The sequence below is a fragment of the Amblyomma americanum genome, chromosome 6 (assembly GCF_052857255.1).
Source record: "Amblyomma americanum isolate KBUSLIRL-KWMA chromosome 6, ASM5285725v1, whole genome shotgun sequence".
In the NCBI taxonomy this organism is placed as follows: domain Eukaryota; kingdom Metazoa; phylum Arthropoda; class Arachnida; order Ixodida; family Ixodidae; genus Amblyomma; species Amblyomma americanum.
In genome coordinates, this window is record NC_135502.1 from 65351096 (window position 1) to 65367772 (window position 16677).

At 48.5% G+C, this 16677-nt stretch overlaps 1 protein-coding gene across 3 annotated transcripts in view; it reads right to left on the minus strand.

Moving 5' to 3' along the window:
* Positions 1-16677, minus strand: part of LOC144093608 (cholinesterase-like) — a 73081-nt gene that overhangs the window by 26340 nt on the left and 30064 nt on the right. The window contains exon 1 of one of the 3 annotated variants that reach the window (XM_077627169.1): positions 7622-7727. The exons of the other annotated variants lie outside the window; for them this stretch is intronic. The gene's annotated coding sequence lies outside the window, so the exon portion shown is untranslated. Of the gene's footprint in view, positions 1-7621; positions 7728-16677 lie in introns of those variants that run through there. 3 annotated transcript variants of the gene reach the window in all.

Below are 16677 nucleotides of genomic sequence, written 5' to 3' on the forward strand. Positions count from 1 at the left end.
GCGCTGGCGGGGTGACACCCGGTACGCCTTGGATCGTACTGGCTCTGGGGAGGTAAGTTCTATATCATGAGTAAGGACAGAAGTCCTACCAGGCCTCTCAGAGAACTGACCTTGAAACTCTTGTAAGAGTTGGTGTAGTTCGGTTTTCTGCTCAGGCGACAGCGGTGCTTTACTGAGTAAGTCACTAATGACCTGATCAGTGTCTTCCCTGTTCGTCACTGAGCCTAGTCCCGGAAGCTCGACCGGAAGCTCTTCGGGAACGTTTACCATCATACACACCACTGCTTCCCGTTGTCTATAGGGTTTGAGCAGATTACAGTGGTAAACTTGCTGTGCTTTCCGCTTTCCTGGCAGACTCACCACGTAGTTAACATCCGACAGTTTTTGAACAATCCGTGCTGGGCCCTCCCACTGCACGTCGAGTTTGTTTTTTAGCGATGTGCGCAATACCATTACCTCATCGCCCACCTCAAAACGACGGGCCCTGGCTGTCCGATCATAATAAACCTTGGCCCTCTGCTGGGCCTTTGCCATTGCTTCACCTGACAACTCCTGTGCCCTTCTTAAGCGTTCGAGGAGACTAAGCACGTACTCGACCACGACTGGGTCGTCGCCCCTGCCTTCCCACGAGTCTCGAAGCATGCGAAGCGGAGACCGCAGCGAGCGACCGTACACCAGCTCAGCTGGCGAAAACCCCGTAGCCGCATGCGGCGCGGTCCTTAATGCAAACATCACCCCAGGCAGACACAGCTCCCAATCACTTTGTTGCTCAAAACACAATGCTCTCAACACGCGCTTCATGACGGAGTGGAGCTTCTCAACGGAATTCGACTGTGGGTGGTACACTGAGCTGTGTAACAGCTTTACCCCACACCTTTCGAGAAAGGCTGTCGTCAAAGCGCTGGTAAACACTGTGCCCTGATCTGACTGGATTTCCGCAGGAAAACCAACTCGCGCAAATATGGACAGTAGTGCATTGACTATCTCAACTGAGCTGAGTTCTATAAGCGGCACTGCTTCAGGGAACTTTGTCGCTGGGCAGATCACAGTCAAAATGTGTCTGTACCCCGTGGCTGTTACCGGCAGAGGTCCCACTGTATCAATAACGAGCCGTCTAAAAGGCTCCGTAATGATAGGTACCAACTTCAACGGCGCCCTCGATTTGTCCCCTGGTTTGCCAACCCGCTGACAGGTGTCACATGTCCTCACAAAGTGTTCTACGTCACGAAAACACCCTGGCCAATAGTACTCTTGCAAGAGACGGTCCTTAGTCTTCTTAACTCCTAGGTGACCGGACCACGAACCGCCATGCGACAAGCGCAACAGATCCTGACGGTAGCACTGAGGCACGATCAGCTGATCGAACTCGACTCCCCTGCGGTCTAGATACTTCCGGTACAAGACACCACCTCTTTCCACAAAACGAACATTTTTCTTGGCGATACCTTCCTTGACATTGCAGCGCATGTTTTCTAGGCTGCCATCCTTTTTTTGCTCGGCTATCAAAGCCGACCGGCTGACTTTTAGCAACCTATTAAGTCCATCCGACGTAGGCGCGATGAGCAAATCTGCAGATAGCTCTTCTAACTTTCCCGTGTCGGGCGTTTCCTCTCCAGTACCTGGTGCCTTAAGCGCTACAGGCTCAATTTTATTCAGTTCGGACGTGCTCTGAATATCAGCTTGCTGCGCCTCCGACCCTTTCTCATTGTTCGACAACGTCGGCCCCGCAACTACCGCCTTTGCAGCGAGCTCCCGAAATCTCGATCTGGTTAAGGCCTGAACGCTAGCCTCACCAAACAAAAGACCCTTCTCGCGCAGGAGGTGATCGGACCGGTTCGAAAATAGGTACGGGTACTGGGGGGGCAGCATAGATGACACTGCGGCCTCCGTCTCAATTGCTCCGAAAGGTCCTTCAATAACCACTTTTGCTACGGGCAGACACACGCTGTGAGCTTCCACGGCTTGCTTGATCCATGCGCACTCGCCCGTGAACATATCGGGTTCTACGTAAGAGGGGTGAACTACATCCATTGTAGCTGCGGAATCACGAAGCACTCGGCACTCTTTCCCGTTCACGAGGAAGTCTCGCATGTAAGGCTCGAGAAGCTTCATGTTCTCGTCAGTGCTACATAATGACAAACACACGACTTCTCTTTTTGTTTCTGGACACTGCGCCGAAACGTGACCCGGCTTCTGGCACGTATAACACACGCGCGCTTGCCTCGCCTCGAACCGCTTTCTGCGTTCGGCTTCGGCTGCCGCCGTCTCCTTACGTTCGGTCGGACTGCTTTCACTCGCATCCGCATTACGTGTGTCCCCCCTTGCTCTCATGGGTGTGAACTTCGGCCTCTCAGACTTGGAGCCAAATTCACCCTTTTGACCGTCCTTAGCTCCGCGAGCCCGACGCGTCACAAACTCCTCGGCTAGCTCGGCGGCTTTAGCCACTGTACTAACGTCTGGCCTATCCAAGACCCAGTACCGCACGTTCTCAGGTAACCGACTATAAAACTGTTCCAGCCCGAAACACTGCAGAATTTTCTCGTGGTCACCAAACGCTTTCTCTTCTTTGAGCCACTCCTGCATGTTTGACATAAGCCTGTAGGCAAACTCTGTATATGACTCATTTCTGCCTTTTTCATTTTCCCGAAACTTCCGACGGAACGCCTCCGCTGACAGCCTGTACTTTTTTAGCAGACTCGATTTCACTTGGTCGAAATCCTCTGCCTCCTCTCTCTTCAAGCGAGCGACTACGTCGGCCGCCTCGCCGGGTAACAAAGTGAGCAAGCGCTGTGGCCACGTTTCCCGAGAGAACCCCTGCTTCTCGCACGTTCGCTCAAAGTTAACCAGGAACAAACCAATGTCCTCTCCAAGCTTAAACGGCCGCATCAGGTCAGTCATTTTGAACGATACCCGTTCTCCTGCACCGTGTGCCTGACTTCCATTACGAGCGCGTTCCATCTCTACCTCGAGACGCTTCATTTCCAAAGCGTGTTGACGGTCGCGCTCTTCTTTCTCTTTATCTTTTTGCTCTTTACGTTCGCGCTCCTCTTTCTCTTTTTGTTCTTTACGTTCGCGCTCGTTTTTCTCTTTTTCTTTTTGTTCCCTCTCCTCAATCGTCTCAAGGCATTCCGACAGCTCGTCATCCTCAGCCTCCAACTCAAGAATAGCCCTTAGCAGTTCTGGTTTTCTGAGTTTGTCTGAGACATCCAGACCCAACTCTCTTGCAAGCTCCAGCAATTTCGGTTTGCGCAACGACTTCAAATCCATGGCTGCTCCGAATGCTGCTTTCTCTACTGCCTACTATTGTCTTGCCGCAAACTAACCCGGCAGCAACGACAACACAATTACCAGCTCTGTTTCTGACACTAACAAAAGCCTGGCAAAACTCAGAAGAAGAAAGTCCCGCACTCACCAAACCTCGCAGCCAAGAATTCAGCGCAGTCGTTCCGCTGCAGGCAACCAGTCATCACACAGGGCTCGTTGCACTGCTCCCGGATGGTCGTTGTGCTGCTCAGCATACAGTTGAACGCATATCTTCGCTGCTGGCCTCCGTTGTCGGGATCCCACCGCTGGCAACCAGTTGTTGCAAAAGGGTTGCAAGCCCCAAGGGTAGCGTTGGCCTGGCGGCCTGGGGCACAGATGGAAACATCCGAAGGTCCCGGCAAAGGATGAGTTGACTGGCAACAGAACAACTTGTTTATTCTGGCATCGCCAAAAGAGCAGCCGGTCAGGGCGACCACGTTACTCGCAGGAAGAAATCGAAGTCCCTCTCGGCGTCCGGGGCAGCGGCGTTTTATACCATCGGAGTCGAGGGCAAGAGGGAACGGCTTGGGAAGAGTCATCCGATACGGCGTCGCTTCGACATGTCCAGACGTGACGGGCGCGTCCGCCAGGCCGGCGCCGGTCAGACCTCCTCGCCTCCCAGTTGGGGAGCTCCTCTCCCCGGCTGCCGCGCTTTGACAAGCGTGGGCAAAACATGCACACACACACACACGCACGCACGACGACACGTGGCACTGAAACCTGCCTGGACGCGCTTGGCGGGAGGCGTTGCGGCCGCGATGAACGAAGCCGCGGCGTCCGTTGCATCCGCGCCGGCTATACCGCGCGTTGTAGGCGAGACGTAACAGCACAGGCCGCCGAGATGGATCCGGCCAGCGAGCACGCGCCAACGACACACAACTTCGTCCGCGTCGTCGGCGTTTGCTTGGTTCGTAAGGTTCCAATTCTATCTAATGACTGTTCGCCATACATTCCTCGAGAAGAGCAACCTGGTTCTCACAAGGCCCACCGGTGGGAGCACCTGCCATCGCATGGCAGTGGCCAGTGGCGGGTCGCTTAACATCTGCACCACTGCGCCAGGACTGGGACGAGGACTCCCACGGATCTATAATAATAATAATAATAATAATAATAATAATAATAATAATAATAATAATAATAATAATAATAATAATAATAATAATTGGCTTTTGGGGAAAGGAAATGGCGCAGTATCTGTCTCATATCCCGTTGGACACCTGAACCGCGCCGTAAGCGAAGGGATAAAGGAGGGAGTGAAAGAAGAAAGGAAGAAAGAGGTGCCGTAAAGGAGGGCTCCGGAATAATTTTGACCATTTGGGGATCTTTAACATGCACTGGCATCGCACAGCACACGGGCGCCTTAGCGTTTTTCCTCTTTAAAAACGCAGCCACCGCGGTCGGGTTCGAACCCGGGAACTCCGGATCAGTAGCCGAGGGCCCTAACCACTGAGCCACCGTGGCGGTTCCCACGGATCTATGAATGTAAAGATTATCCGCACAGTTCTTTCTGATGACTCATGTGGTGCTTTGAGTAGTACTTATGAGCACTTCAGTTCCGATGTTCGGATCTGCTGTTCACGGATGGTAGTTGTCCGGATGAAGATAATGGGTTTGTGCTCATATAGTACAGGCGGAATCGGTGATTCTCTTCTTTACATTCCCAGGGATCTATGAATGTAAAGAAGAGAATAACCGATTCCGCCTATACTATACTGGGCACAAACCCTTTATCTCCATCCGGACAACTACCATCCGTGAACAGCAGATCCGAACATCGGAACTGAAGTGCTCATAAGTACTACTGAAAGCATCGCATGCGTTATCAGAAAGAACTGTGCGGATAATGTTTTCGTTCTATAATGTTGTAGCTAATAGACACATGCAGTTTGTGGTCCCTATTTCAAGTCACTGGCTTTTAGCTGGTCAGTTACGTGCGTCCATAAAGAAGTCAGCGGCCGGTGTGACTCCCAAGCAATCCCAAACGACCTCTCAGAACAATTTTGTATTGTTGACGCATTTAAGCCCCGAGCATCCGTCGTTGCGAGAGCTACAACGAGGCTGACAGAAGGCGACCACGAACTGCATTCAAAATATCACGGCATATGCTGCACTGACGCAAGGACGAGAAGATGCATGACCACCGACGAGACTGCAACTGAAAAATAAGCTACAGCAAAGGTGAAAGAGTGAAGAGCATTGAACAGTTTCACCAGGTCACTAATAGAAGGACGCAGAGGTGATAGCGATGTTGGCGCAGATGCTGCCATCGACCATAATGAAAAGCTTCAACCTAAAAAGGGCGCCACTACAGGTAGGGCAGGATGAGCAGGAGAAAAGCTTCATTAAACAGGAGGGGAGTTGTTCAAGTTAATAGGTGGGGTCCTTATTCCATGGCTCCACAGGCTTGAGCTGCCATGCGGGCCTGTTGGATGACGGCCCGTCGCTCCAGACGTCACGAAGGCATTTGGTCGCTGCTTGTGAACCGTGCTCTCCTTGCACGTAATTCGTTTTCTTAGTTTTTAGTTCTTTTCCTTGGAATAGTGACAATATTTGTAATTCGTTCACGAAATTCACCGATTGGTGAAATTCTTGATACGCTATTTTTATTATTGTCTTCTCTGTAGCAAAGCAGAGATTGTGCGGAGATCCGTCGTCGTAATAGATTTCTTTGTTTCGCATAGCATTTCGGGCGGCTGCGGTTTTATGGAGGAAAAACGCTAAGGCGCCCGTGTGCTGTGCGTTGTCAGTGCACGTTAAAGATTCCCAAGTGGTCGAAATTATTCCGGAGCCCTCCACTACGGCACCTCTCTCTGTTCCTTTCTACTTTCACTCCCTCCTTTATCCCTTCTCTTACGGCGCGGTTCAGGTGTCCGCCGATGTATGAGACAGATACTGCGCCATTTCCTTTCCCCCCCAAAACCAATTATTATTATTATTATAGCATTTCGCAAGTGGCACTGCAAAACACCAAAGCCGGCTACATGAAAGTTTGAAACTGCTAAGGTTGTCTGTTCTCATAATAAATTTATAGCACGTTGTTTGTGCATGCTGGAAGCTTTTTCGTGGGTTCCGAAAACGCGGCTGCGGACGGCAGTGCTGTGGTCTTCCTCAATAACAGCAACGGTTACACTGCCAAACATTACCAGTTCGCTATCCCCTCTGTGTTGCACAACAGCTCACGCCTTCAGCCGAAAGCAAACTATTCACCCGCCGCGGTGGCTCAGTGGCTAAGGCGCTCTTCTACTGAGCTGAAGTACCTGGGTTTGAACCCGACCGCGGCGGCCACGTTTCGATGGAGGCGAAACGGTAGGGCGCCCGTGTCTTGTGCGATGTCAGTGCACGTTAAAGATCCCCAGATAGTCGAAACTATTCCGGAGCCCACCGCTACGGCACCTCTTTCTTCCTTTCTTCTTTCACTCCCTCCTTTATCCCTTACCCTACGGTGCGGTTCAGGTGTCCGCCGATATATGAGACAGATAATGCGCCATTTCATTTCCCCAGAAACCAATAAAAAAAACACGCAAAAGTTGTCTGTGCGCTGCGCGATGGGAGCACGCGTTGAAGAACGCTGCGTGGTCCGAATTAATCCGGTGGCCCCCGCTACGGCGTCATTCATAGCGCATATGTCGGTTTCGGACATTAAATTCCAGAATTTGCAATTTATTTTTCGCTTAGCCGACAAAATCACTTCGGAACGTATTGCTAGGTACGGCATTTCATTCGTTTATCGCAGCAGGGAGGCTGGAATCCTTAAGAGCAAGTTTTCAACTTGGAAGAATTGTGGTTGTGTGAACCAGTAAGGTTTATACAAAATAAATTCACATGAAAGTAAAAATTTTGGCCGTGGTTTTCGTTTCGGCGTGCAATATCTTTGCAATTTTCTCAAGCTGTTCGCTTCTAAATGTATGTCATGAGGTTATTCTTGGAGCTGGGCACAGAAATAAGTGAGTTAGCTAAACACATGATTACTTCGTAACTTGCTCTGAGAAAAACTAAAGAGGTTTTTGGAAAGTGTAAAAATTCCTCGTTTCGCGGCTGCGGCTACAACATGCTTCTAAGAGCGTCTTAAATGGCTCCTACGCTGTTTTTCACACGGATACCACGCAAACACCCGCCAGCATCAACGAACTGTGATCTGTCATTTCTTCCCTTCTTCTCGTCGCCTATATGACAGAATAAAGCAGTACGGCATAAGTGTATGTTTAAGCGCACTGTCTGCGTCCCCGTTGGAGTTTGGAGCTCGAGCAGTGGTCACCAGGTGATGAAAACTGACATTACCCCGCAGCCCACGCTTTTCGGGCAAAGTTCTTGTACCCACCTGGCGTGTAAGTCCATGCGCCTCTAATTCCGTCCGAGCGTTGCCTGTAGAATTAAACAGCTATGGCGGGGCACCGCTTTGTTTGCCAGACAATGCGACGGTCGAGTGCTCTACACAACAGTGACGGGGGCTGGGGACACGCGCACGCTGCTTTGGTAAGTTCGATATACCATGAGCAGGCGGCCTTGGAAGGAGACAATTCAAACTTCTGTGTCGCCATTGTTTTCTCTTTCGTTACTGTTCTTTACGCGGGTCTGAAGCACTTCTTTTGGACCTTCTTTGAGGTGTAAGCAAGCAACGCTGTAGTGTCCATGTGAAAACAATCAGATCTCCTCTCCACAAGGACTCTATTTAAAGCATCAGCCTCTTTTTGTGGAACATTTCTAGCATTGTTATGAACGGTATCTATACCGGCGATTAAAGCGAAGATTCATAGACCGGGATGACCACGTAGTAGCGGCAATTTCTTCAGATCTGTGACCCCACGAGGACCCCACGAAGACCCCACGAAAAAAAAAAAAGATGTGCTGGGAACCCGCCTTCGGAATCTTTCCCACGCTCTTAGGAAGGGGGGTGGGGGGGAGGTGACCTTCCCTTTTTTCTTTTTCCTCTCAAGACGCGCCCTACGGTGGTCAGACGACAGGGGAAGAGGGCAGTGGCACTTCCCGAAATTAACCGTGACTGACAGCTTCGGACGAAGTATCAGCGGACCTCCGAATCCTCCTCGCCCATTCCCACGGGGCTCCGCGTGCAACGTGCGGCGACTCTTCTGATCTGTGTCTCGTGTGGTGAAAGGGGCGGAGCTTCAGTGTATTTAGCCAGCGTCCTGAGTACGAACGATCGCACTGGACGTTGGCGACAGGCTCATCCACTCGCTCGACGCTATGAACTCTTAATTCTTGACTCTGTTCTTTCTTTCGTAAAATATGTAAATAAGTTTTCCTAAGTGCCAGTAAACCTGTTTGTGTTTTTTTGTCCCAAATGTCCGCTTCTATCCTTGCTCATCCCTTCACCGGCCAAACAACGCTGCCCTGCATCACAACAACTGGCCATGCTACCCGGCTCGTAACAACTGGTGATCAGTGGTGAGATACGAAACCTTGGCGCCCTAACAGTGTGTACTAAACTTATTATTGTTTTTAATGTCTAAAAGACCTGACGAAGTAAGGAGGACAATTAAAATCTGGGCCGCTATTTAAATTCTTGCTTATACGAAAAAGGGAGCATCGTGAAAAGGGTAATAAAGAAATGTCATTAGAGAGGGGCAATAATCTGGCAAGTACTGAGAAATTACGTTTGATGCCGTCTCACGTGATTTGCTATAGCAAAGATCCTCCGGTGGTTGTGTTAGGGACATGTCAATACAATGGCGCCAAAAGCAATGCATTCACGGTCAAGATGATGACGATTTGAATCTATTACGCAAAGGCTAGTTGGCGAAAAAGCGTTAAAAATGTGTTTTGTCCGCTTCCCCGAAGGTTGGGTCAATGATCCATTTTCTCAATCATCATTACCATAAATTCGGGACGGCGCCCAGCCTACGCCGCTATGCCTAGCGGCCTATCGCGTTTTGTTCTGCAGCCACTCGGTCACGGTGGTGGAACAGCGCAAGGGACGAAACACAAGAAGAAGCAAAGAAAGACACACTGGCGCTGTATTTTTTACGCCACCGACGAAGTCAACGTGCTAGTTTTTAATGTTCAAAGCCATGCGCTACGTAGTGGCAGCCAAGAGAACTAGTAGCGCTTGTCCTTTGGTAATGTGCACAGCAATTAGGACGATCACCAAGCCAGGGCGAATTTAAAGGCATTGAAAAGCCGATGGCTACTCGGCACTAGGAAATTTAACGTAGCTTGACATGTATACAAGGTATTGATTTTAGACCTTTCATACTCTTGAAACAAACAATGAGTCTGCGTCCCTGAAGGACGTCTAAATGTAAGAGGCAGTCGCGGTGGCGGTGAGGTTATAGCGCTCGGCTGCTGGCCCGAAAGACGCGGGTTCGATCGCGACCGCGGCGGTCGAATTTCGATGGAGGCGAAATTCTGGAGGCCCGTGTACTCTGCGATGTCAGTGCACGTTAAAGAACCCCAGGTGGCCTAATTTCCGGAGACCTCTAATACGGCGTCCCTCATAGCCTGAGTTGCTTTAAGGATGTTAAACACCCCTAAACCATATCAAATCAAATCTAAATGAAGTCTAAATGCAAGCGCGATAAGGATACAGATTTCTACTAGTGCTGTCGACAGCGAAGAGGTACAGTGCCGTAATGCGTACAAAACATAAAAGCTTGGTAATCTCCTGTTTTTCTCTGGGAGAAAACAGGAAGGTTTTTTAAAAAGATTTGAAAAAAAAAAGCTTTGGTTAAGTTTCAGAATAGGCCGCACGGGCACTGCCACGAGTCGCCTTATGACCTGCCTTACACCAGCATTGCAAGCCGTGACACGGCGTTACAGAATGGGGTACTGCTTCAGCGAATGTGTACGAGCTCTAATGAGCACTAAAGACGAGACCGCAATCACGAGAACATTTGACATAATACTGTAGGAGTCCACAGAGCTTCATAAGTTGTCACGGTAGAGACTCCATCGCATGCTCTTTCAATAGCTGCTCCGGCGGCACCATATACGCATGACGCCGTTCACAGTCGAGCTTCGAAGCTGCGTGTGTTAAAGAAGTCATGGCACACGGAGGTGGCCTCAGGGCGACAACAAGTTGCCAGCCTTTTTTTTTTCCTGCTAATATAAGGGCACAGGTAAGCACAGTTCCGCGACACCAATGGCACGAGCTGTAACTGTGGCGGTATTCTCTTCTAATGGCACAAAGAGGAATAGCAAATTGTGAGATAGTTTCTCCAACCAGAAATTAAAAACAATGAAATATCCCACAGTCTAGGTTATTCTCAACCAGACAGGCTATCCTGTAGAGATGTCTTGTTTACAAAGAGTACTAGGGCTGGCTGAAGGAAAAATCACCGGTGGACGAGGAGCATATTACAAAATAACACCAATAAACACCTATGTAAACTTCAGGCACTGCTTGTGATTGGCTCGGAGCTTTTATAAAAGGTAGGTATGAGTTTACAAGCAAGTAAGCGTGTTTTGATGCATAGTTTTGTTTGAACAAAAAACAAAAGTAGGCCCAAGTCTCAATGTTACACACGTCATTTAGACGCGTTATATGTTATAAACGCTGCATCACCTAGATCAAAAACGTAAAACAGTGCTTCGTCAAGCAAACACGTATTCACAGGAGGTGTGCGGAGAGAGAGGAACAGCAGAGGTAGTTATATTGGTTCCAACTCCTGCATGCTTTTGTTTTCGCCTTGCACAGATGAGATGTGCCGCACTAGATTCGATCATAGTTGTTCGGTGAGATCTGGGATCTGGGGCACCTTTAAACGACACAAATAAGACTCTGAGGAGTCTGATACAGTGTCCATTGTATACGCTGCTGAAGACACAGTGCTGCGAACTGACAGCCTGCTATTTTCAACCTTCAGCCTATGATGACAGTTGAGGAAACGTGTTGCATTAATGTGCAGATTAGAGAAACCTTTAGTTAAAGGCTATGTGAACGCATAGTGCTCCCATAATCAATCGGCTTTAGGGCACGAAACGAGGAAGTGCCCTGTGCCCTGCTCCCGAAATCTCCGTTGAAGTCTACCCTATCAGTTTGCAAGTTACTGTACCACGTGAAGCTCTTCGAGGTGTACGAGATCACTTTCACTGAAAAAACTTGAGCGTTTTTTCAGTCTCTTTTATGCAACTGCCTAACACCGAAGGAGTCTATTTCAAGACGTACCCCGCTGGATGTTAAGGGTGCACCACTAACACATTCGTATTTGTGGAAACGGCGCTGTGTTTCATGCAGCATAGAGAAGTTTGTTTTTTGTGCAGGCGCGGACGTGGGTGTGATTCTTCATTCTTTCATTCGCTGACGCTGAGTCGCACGTGTAGGCAAGAAATCGGAAACCACTGCTCACACCACTAACATGTGTGTGATCGTTGTTCTGTAAGCAAAACGAACAGGACAGAACCGCACTTGAATGTCTTTAAGTTGAATGGGAGCCTTTTCAAATCAGCTATCGAACATTCCCTGTTCTTTGATAAGCGACTAGTAGATAATTTGGATAATGGCGTTACCACGGAATGCTTTAGAGACCAACAATGGCTGACGACTTTTTGCCATTTTTTCAAGGTACGCTTTCATCATGCGTTACCTGGAAGCTAAATTCAGGACGTGCTGGCACATCCCGCCTAGCGTTCCTACTATCAGATGCGACAGGAAAGCTTGCTAAGCTGCCGATAAATAGTTTTCTCGGACTCTCTTCGAGTTTGTGAAATGTGATGAGCGGAAATTTTGATTACATTTAGGTGCGCCTGAAGTCACAATAAGTATAATACAAATAGGCAGGGACGTCGAGATTGATGGCGGTATAATCGTTGAAAATTTCAGAAATCATGTATAGAGTGTATTTAACGAGATGTATGAAAACTAGCTTAGTTTTCGATGCCTGTTTCATCCTGCAAACTTGAAATAAGGCGTCAAGGTGTATCAGCAGAGTAATCGAATCTAGACACTAAAAAGTCGGCAAGAACTAACGTTCTTCCACGTGCTTTTTTTAATGTTTTGCTGAGCAGATACCTGGCTTTAGCGAGAATCTTTATAGGCTGTCACTACCAATCAGTGAAATATTTAATTACAGGAGAACAGCATGTTTCCCTGCTAATTACCGTTAAGAGTACTTGTGTTTCTATCAATCTCTTTGTCCGCATTTTTGTGCGCTTATACGTGATGTAAAATGCGACCCCAACGAGTCCACAGTCCGCGCTCTTGAGCTAATAATCGTCCGGTTTACATTACGTGCAGCCCTGGAAACTACTTGCGCACGTTGTTGCCAGATGCGTGCATGACGTTTTCAGTGAACGTAATATTTTCTGTTACCTCCAACATGCATTTAGAAAAGTTCTATCTAGAACAACTCAGCTTGTGTTAATTACGCGCAACATTTTGTGTGTTCTTGGTGTGTTCGGAAGTTATTTGATGAAATGCCGCATTCTGAACTCTTTTATAAACTGGACTGTATCTCTTGGTATCTGTTCTAGCATCTTCTGTTGGAATCAAGCTTATCTTAGCAATAAGGATAACTATTCTCTAATTAACATTACATGATCAAATGTACTTAAGGCTTTTTCCAGAGTTACGCAGGGAAGTGTGTTGGGTCCTCTGTTATCTCCAATGAATTTAGACACCACCGTTCCTGAGGATGTGTGTGTACGGTTGTTCGTAGACAATGGAGTCATTTATAGATAGGTATTTTCCGTACATGATCTTGTGTTGATAAAAAAGCAGTTTTTCTGCTGCTTGATGTTGCTCAAAATCGAGAGCGCAGTACAAAACAGCGCTTTTGCGTGCAACAAGAAACAAGAACCGCACATTTTGCTAGTAATCTACGTTTGCCCAGCAATGCTTTTAATTTTCATGTAAAGTGTGGCTTCCAAGAGGGAAACAAATCGCATATTCGGAGCATTTACGAGTCGCCTTCTTTTCTTTTCAAGCGAAAAGCTTCACTACGCTAGTAAACAACGCGCTTCGCGCGAGCCGGCGTATGTCAGAGCACGAGTGACGTCATGCACGGCGCAAGTGGCCGCCGCCGACTCCGTCGCCTTTTCTTTTTCTCTCCCTCCCTAGTCACACCGAGCCACAGGTGTTCCGGCACTGCGCAGCTCCGCGCCTTTCCTCAAAATGCAACTTTCAGTTAATAATAATAATAATAATTGGTTTTGGGGGGAAAGGAAATGGCGCAGTATCTGTCTCATATATCGTTGGACACCTGAACCGCGCCGTAAGGGATGGGTTAAAGGAGGGAATGAAAGAAGAAAGGAAGAAGAGGTGCCATAGTGGAGGCCTCCGGAATAATTTCGGCCACCTGGGGATCTTTAACGTGCACTGAATCGCACAGCACATGGGCGCCATAAAAACGCAGCCGCCGCGGTCGGGTTCGAACCCGGGAACTCCGGATCATTAGTCGAGCGCCCTAACCACTGAGCCACCGCGGCGGCGCTAAACAACTTTCAGTTTTCAGTTTTTCCTTTCTTGTTTCCCTCCCTCCTTTATTCCTTCCTTTACGGCACGGTTCGGGTGTCCACCGAGATATGTGAGACGGTTACTGTGTCATTTCCTTTCCTCAAAAACCAAACAAAACAAGTGAGCCGACGGCGTTCATAGAATTCATTTGCGTTGACAACTTAGCAAAGGCTGTTCATTTTCACTAAAGGAAAGGCGCACAACCGGCTCCGTGGGTAAGTGGAGACCTCAATCTCACTTTCATGCACATGGCATTGGTGTCAAAACCCTGCCTTGACTGCGTTCCGTACACTGGATAGGCAGCGCCTCCCACCCCACTGCCACCCTGGGAGGTAGCATGCAGTTAATGGTTGAGCGCGAGAGATTGATCACCAAATGAACGCTGTGGCCTAGGTATTGCTGCAGTGCCGCATGTCAGCCACAACGCTGTCAGCGCTAATTCATTCATTCCACATTTCTAGTCTCACCAGGAATCAAAGCACGAATGAGGCGTCCACATATTCAGGGAGCCAGTTATGCGCCCTTCCTTTGCTCAAAGCCATCTCCGTCTAGAACATTGTCCACGTCAACGCCAATGAACACAGTGAACGCCGATATCTTTCGCTATGTATATCCTGGATTAGCTGAGCTAATCCACATTAATTTTTTTTTGCAAATACTGTCATTCCAATGGCAGATCAGACTCCTGGGCATTCCACTTCCAGGTTAGGAGCAGGCGCAGAGCCAAGGTCATTGTTTGAAACAATCCGGAGTGCGTCGGAGATATCAGTGGGTTCGACCAAAATTATGCGCGACGCATTCCCTTCGCATTCGCATTCCCTGTTCTGGTGCTCGGCATTGCTTGAGAAATGGGTCTTTGATTCCACTTTGAGTAGACAAAAATATGTTGCGCCATAGCGCTCTTTGGCCTCAGATGCCGTTACGCCATAAAAAAATTTTAATTTTTAAGGGCATGCTTTCTGCCGGCGCATAATTGTCTTCCGTTCCGTAGCAAACGACGCAGGCGTTAGAGCGCAAGGAACACCGGATGCCTTTTGTGTCAACGGCGGACTAGCACACGTGGCTTGCTCCAGCCGGAACACGAGTGCTCCAAACACATATTCTGGGCGACTGCTCTACGCCGTATTCAGGAGCTCTCTCGCGGAGGGAATGGACCGCTTCGGACCTGAGATTGAAATTGCTCATAAGAATCGCGCCAGTGTCAGCTAAAAAGTTATCGCGTAATAGGCGTGTGAGATCCATCCTCGAATACGCCGCTATTGTTCGGGACCTGCATTACCTTGACCGCGCACACAGAAAAGCAGCGCGATTGGTTTTTGGCAGATATATCAGCTACAGTGTTCTAATTGAAGCAGTTGAAGCATATGGAAACCTTAGAAACCCGCCGATAGATGCATCCTTTAATTTTTCTCCAGAATACAAAATGACGTCATAAAAACAAATTAAAACTTCCAGAATGTGTCAAACTTTTACAACAAAAAGAGCTTCTCAGCGCTCACGACCATTCTTTGGTCCCAGAATTTGCTGAAACGGGAAGCTACAACAGCACTTTCCCTCTAAACGACCAAGGATTTCAGTCGCTCTTTACCTGCTTCAAAAATTTTTGTCACGCAATTTGTTGCAAAACTCGAGCTTTATATCACCTTTGGAGCCTTTGTTTATCACTGAGCGCTTTACTTAAAAGCGCCTTTTGCTGCTGATTAATTTTCTTGTACGATCGGAACACTACTTCTCCTGTACACCCGATGCTGAACTGGTCACACGTTACAACGGAATGAGCCTTTGCCTGCGCCACCTTCAGAAAAGTGTTATCCTCTTCTCCCGCGAAAAAGGCACAGGCCAGCGATGGAGGGCGAGAAAGAAAACAGCCTTACTTGAGGCCGGTAATAGGGCCCCATGAAAAAGAGGTCTTGTCCGCCGAGTGATCCGCCGAGCACAGTTTTATGGCATTATCGGATTTAACGTCTTTAAGTGATACCGGCTATGAGGGACGCCATAGTGAAGGGCTCCAGATAATTTCGACCATCTGTGGTTATTTAACGTGCACTGACATCGCATAGTACACAGGCCTTTAGAATTTCGCCTCCATCGAAATGTGACCGCCGCGGCCGGCATCGAACCCTGTTATTTCGAGTCAGCAGCCGAGCACCATAACCACTGTTCCACCGCAGTGGCTTGATCCGCTGAGTACAAATAAATCCATGCTAATATTAGCATCATCGGCCATTGCATAGGTAAATTATATCGCGTTTCTTTGATAGGTCAATCATGCTAATGACAACAATTATCGCCAATGGTAGCGCATTCATGTTGTGCCTTTGACGCAGCAGGCCAGTAGGTAATGACATGGAAATAAATTAACCTTCAGGCTGATGCATGAACATCCGCTAAAAGTAGTTCAGAGACCCTGAAAGTCCTCTGGAGGCCTGTACTTGGTTTATGGCAGCCCCTGAGACTGCGAAAAAGAACTCTAGCAGTCTTCCATGATGCAGTACATTGCTAAAACAAAGTGCTCTCTCGAAGCTTTCCAGCGCACTATACTTATGTTTACCACTTGGCTGCTGTTGCTTCCAAACCTCTGTTGGTACTTCTCCAGTCGCTCTAGTTATGTTTGGCGCGCTTCAGGGGACGAAAATCGCTGCAACCCTCGTGCTTATGCCTTACGAGTTATGAATGCTTCCAGAAAGCATCCAGCCCAAAACACTCCAGGGAGCATTGAATGCGAGCTACGTCGCAACCTCTAGAGTGCTGCCGCTGCAAAGTGTTTCGTAACAGCTTGGCTCGCACAGCCCTGAAAACACCGCTACAACTGCTTACGTTAGAGCCTGCCTTCTCCTCGTGGATTGCTATCACAAGGCAGTAAACAGCACTGATGTTTGCATCTCAAAGACAATGTGGCAGATTTATCGAAACCTCAAAATAGATTCCCTCGCATTCCGTCTGGACCACTTTAAGGCAACTCTGAG